Raw genomic sequence first — 5512 nt, forward strand, 5'->3', positions numbered from 1 at the left:
CTTGTATTTCAATTAGTTCTGAACTAATCTTGTTCTCCATGTCAACTAGTTTAGCCACTCACACACACACACGATAACTTGCTTGCTTATTGTTGTCTTTAGCTTAAGAAAATTACTCTAACTTCACTTTGAAGTACGATGCGTGATGTAAGCATTTGGTTCCAGGATTGTTTGGTATTCGAGTTGTTTGATTGTGGCGTCGTAGTCCCTATTCCTCTCTTGCCGCGTGGATGGATTCCTCGAGGTACAACAGATCCTCATTACTCTTTGACCTCCAGGTTGGGGTGATCACTGCATAAACACACACACACACACACACACACACACACACACACACACACACACACACACACACACACACACACACACACACACACACACACACACACACACACACACACGCACACACACACATATATATATATATATATGTGTGTGTGTGTGTGTGTGTGTGTGTGTGTGTGTGTGTGTGTGTGTGTGTGTGTGTGTGTGTGTGTCAGTGTGTATGTGTGTGTGTGTGTGTGTGTGTGTGTGTGTGTGTGTGTGTGTGTGTGTGTGTGTGTGTGTGTGTGTGTGTGTGTGTGTGTGTGTGTGTGTGTGTGTGTGTGTGTGTGTGTGTGTGTGCGTGTGTTTATGCAGAGATCACCCCAACCTGGAGGTCAAAGAGTAATGAGGATCTGTGTGTGTGTGTGTGTGTGTGTGTGTGTGTGTGTGTGTGTGTGTGTGTGTGTGTGTGTGTGTGTGTGTGTGTGTGTGTGTGTGTGTGTGTGTATGTGGCTGTGACGCGTTGGTTTTGACATCATATCGTCCTAAGTGGGTTCTGGCTGGAACGCAACATTCATTATTAAGTGCCACTTGACCCGGTAGTCCGAGCAAGTGATAGCAGATAAGCGTCTCCTGGGTGTGAGCGGGTAAAGATGAGTTACACAAAGAGCACATTTTTCCTCTTAGATGAATGAAATCATCTGGCGTCAGCCATAACTCTCATTAAAGTCGTCAAAACGATTTGTAGGTTCAATCTTGCTCGTAGATGGTTTTACCACCAGACGATCGTATTTAGTTGAATAAAGAACAATTACCTTTTGGGAATTGAACTCGGGTCCATGTAATTATGAGGCCTCATTGCAAACCACTCGTCCATGAACAATGATTAAAACCTTGTGTAGTTGAAACTACTGCTTAGGGTTGTAGTACAGTAGTTTCAATTACAATATTCTAAGCGCGTTCATGGTTGAAAGGTTTGCTATGGGGGCTCATAATCACACGGACAAAGAAGGTAGGTCATTTATGTAACCTGTCTATGAGCGAATGTATATGAATCTAGAAACACTTGCTAAAGTAAATGAAACGTTTATCTACTCATACCTCCACCTTCATTCACAGCTCTCCCCCTCTTTTCTGTTCGATCTCCAACAATGATAAATAAACCTACGTCTACATGTCCCTCTATATCAGAGGTTCTCAACCCGGGGTCCATGGTCCCCTAAGGAATCAGAATTTTACGATCGGGACCCCAAACTAAAAACTAGTGGTGTTTAGTGAACTCCAACTGATTCTATTCAGTGTTGAATTGGTTTCCATGGGGCTAGAAGACAGCAGTACATAAGTATGGTGTACATTGGAAAGAGGTTTTGAGAACTCCTGCCCTATATAACATGATGTTTCTGCCTCCTCATCACCTCCCCGAGCCTCTCCTTTCCCCAACAAGAACAATAATCTCTATCTTTCTCCCCCATTTGATCTCCAACATAGAGATGGTCCACTTTAGTTGTTGCTACCTCTCTCCACCACGAAGAAGAACGATACTTAATGCCCCCCTCTCCCCCTTACTCCAACTCCTGCGAAATACATTCCTCCCTTTTCTCTTCCTCCTCTTCAACCTCTGCATCGTCCTCTTCCTCTGCATTCGTTTACCCTTTCTTGTAAAACTCATCTTCCATCTTTTCTTCGTTCCCCTCCTCATCTTCCGTCTACTCCTCCTCCTCCCTCTCCTCCTCCTCTTCCTCTTCCGTCTCCTCCTTCTCCTCATTTTCTAATTATTTTTCTTTCACTTCCTCTACATTCGTCTATCTTTCCTCTAATTTCTCCTTGGTATTTTCCTCGTCCTCCTCCTTTTCACCTTCCTTCACCTCTTCGTCCCATTTCTCCACCTCCTTACACTCCTCCTCCCCCTCCTCCTCCTCTTCTTCGTCCTTCGTGCGCTGATTATCATCTCGGCAATAAAATCCCATTTTCTTTTCAAATAATTACGTTTTCTTTCATTGGTTCTTTTTCTTCTCGAAACTAAAGCTCTTTACTTTTTGCTTTATCATTATTTCTGGCCCTTTTTACTCCAAAACATTGTAGAGGCTATGTCTAAGTTATCTCACCTTCTCTTTTTATTAAGTTCTCTCGCTTTTTTTCTCTCTTTTTTCTTCAAAGTCTTCTCCTTTTTCATCTTGCTCTTGTTCCTCCTCTTCTTCCTCATCCTCCATTTTTTTTATTTTCTTCTCCTTTTCTTTCTCATCTGCATTTTCTTTTTCTTTTCTTTTTTCTTCTTCTTCATTCTTTTCTTCCTCGTCTTCCTTTTCTTCTCTTTCACTTTCCTCATCTCCTCCACTTCCTCCTCCTCCTCCTCCTTCTTTTCTTTATTCTTTTTTTCCTTTTCTTCATTTTCCCTTTTCTCCCAGTTTTACTCCTCCTTCTTCTCCTTCTTCTCTTTCTTCTTCTACTTTTCTTTTTACCTTCTTCTCCGTCCTCTTCCTATTTATTTATTTTTTTCTTTCTCATGCTCCTTCTCCTTCCTCTCCTTATTCTTCTCCTTTGACTTTTTATCTACCCTTTTTTTCTCTTCCTCATTTTCCTTTTCTATCTCCACATTTTTTCCTTCTATTTCTACTCCCCTTTCTCCTCCTCTATTTTCTTCTCCTTATCCTTCTTTGCCTTTCTTCTCAATTTTTTTCTTCTAATTTTGCTATCGCCACCATCTTTTGGTTCACGTCTCCTTTATCTTCTTTATCTTCTCCGTCGTCTGGATCCTAAATGCAACCCGCCTTCGAAATCTCCTGCTCTCTTCAATGGCCCCTACGTAATCAATAATTATTCCATATTGCACAACCATGTTGATATTGTTAAAATAGTATTGATGGAGCGCTGATAAAGGTGTAAATATTTATTCAATATATTGTGTCAATAAAAGTGGTTGGGCAGAAGGAACAGAAGTATTGAGTAAATATAATGTGTTCATGATATTGATCGAGCAGAGTGGACAAAAGTACTGAGTCAATATATTGTGTCAATAATAATGATCGGGTATAGGAGACAATAGTATTAGGAATATATATTACCAATGATATTAATAGCGTAGTTGTGACAATATTATTGAAATACTGTATTGAATCAATTGAATTAGATCATGTGGAGTACCCAAAAGTTTGTCAATATATTGTGTCAATGATACAGGGCAATTAGAGAGGACATTAGTATTGTGTCATTATGTTGTGCCGATATTCGTATGCCAATCTTATGCCAATTCTCTTAATTGTACAGGGACAAAGAATTGTCATTATATTTTGTTAATGATATTGACCGTACAAAGGGGGCAGTAGTATTCAGTATACTGTGTTAATATTACTGACCACGTAGAGTGAGCAAAAATATTAAGTCAATATATTGTGTTAATAACAATAAATCAGCATAGGGGCAAAAACATCAAGTCAATATATTGTGTCAATAATACTGAACGAACAGAGAAGGCATGTTTGCTCAAATCAATAGGTCTGAGGGGACAAAAATATTGAGTCAATATACTGTGTCAATAATGCTGAACGAGTAGAGAAGACAATAGTTTCATGCCAATATATTGTTTCGTTATCAGACAGGAAACAAAATATTGAATCAACATTATTGTGCAAATAATAGGGATCGTGTCGAGGAGACAATATCACTAAATTGATATATAATGTCAATAATAATATCTAAGTAAAGAGGACAATAACATTGAGTCAATATACTGTGTCCATAACAATGAGTGTGTAGAAAGGCCGAACAATAGCATTGCTTCAAATATATCATATATTATATCAATAACGTTGATCGTGTAAGACTCCGCTGGCTTCGCCTGGGAGACCCGTCTGCGTCCTCACTGTTCTCCTCATTTTCTTATCTGGCTTCTGAAACTCCGCTCAACTTTTTTCCCCTTCGAGTTTGTGTAATTTCTTTTTCTTCTTAAATTTCATCCCCCACCTTCTCCCTCCCCTCATCCTCTCCTACACTCTTCCACGTGCACCACCTTCTTCGAAGACTACGACCTAAACCAAAACCAAGACTGAGACCCGAGACCGAGACCCGAGATCCCAGACCCAAGACCGAGACCCAAGACCCAAGACCCAAGACCAAGACCGAGACCCAAGACCAAGACCAAGACCAAGACCAAGACCAAGACCAAGACCAAGACCAAGATCAAGGCCAAGACCATGATCAAGACCAAGACCATGATCAAGACCAAGACCATGATCAAGACCATGATCAAGACCAAGACCAAGATCAAGGCCAAGACCATAATCAAGACCAAGACCATGATCAAGACCAAGACCAAGACCAAGACCATGATCAAGACCAAGACCAAGACTAAGACTAAGACTAAGACTAAGACTAAGACTAAGACCAAGACCAAGATCAAGGCCAAGACCATGATCAAGACCAAGACCATGATCAAGACCAAGACCATGATCAAGACCATGATCAAGACCAAGACCAAGACCAAGACCATGATCAAGACCAAGACCAAGACTAAGACTAAGACTAAGACTAAGACTAAGACTAAGACCAAGACCAAGAACAAGTCCTCCGCGGACTCTTCTTCCTCTTATTACCTTCCTTCTCCTTCTCTTCCACCTTTTCACTATTTACCATCTTTTTCTACTCTCTTTTTTCTGTTTTTTTTTTCTATCTCATTTCCTTTTTTCTCCTCTTCCTTCTCTTTCTACTATATCTTCTCCTTATACTTACATTTCTCCTCTCTTTTCATTCTCTTCTCTTTTTCCTGTCTCTCTTTTCTCTCCTAACCTTTGTACTCCCTTCTACCCTTTATTTATTATCCAACTTCTCTTTTTTCTTTCTTTCTCTCTCTCTTTCCCCTGTTCTTCTTACTCCCCATCCTCTTTTTTCTCTTTAGTCTTCTTCTTTCTCCTCCCCTTGTTATTCCTTTTTCAACTTTGTACCTCTCTCTCTTATTTTCCTTCTTCATCTTCCATTTCATTTCCCTTTCGGTTTCCTCCTCCTCTTCCTTTCAATCTTCCCTTTCTTCTTCTTCTTTTTCTCGTTATACTTCCTCCTCTTTCTCTATATCTTTATCTTTTTCTTCTTCTTCTTCTTCTTCTCATTTTTTCATTTCTTCTCTTACCTATCATTTTTTTTTGCTTCCTCCCTTCTTCTTCCTTTTCTTTTTCTTCTTGTCTTTGTCTTCCTTTTCTTTCTCGTCCTCGTCTTCCTCTTTTTCTTTCTTTTCCTCTTTCTCTTCTTTTCCTTATTC

This window comes from Oratosquilla oratoria, chromosome 3 (genome assembly GCF_046742065.1).
Source record: "Oratosquilla oratoria isolate Oo_2021 chromosome 3, ASM4674206v1, whole genome shotgun sequence".
Classification (NCBI taxonomy): domain Eukaryota; kingdom Metazoa; phylum Arthropoda; class Malacostraca; order Stomatopoda; family Squillidae; genus Oratosquilla; species Oratosquilla oratoria.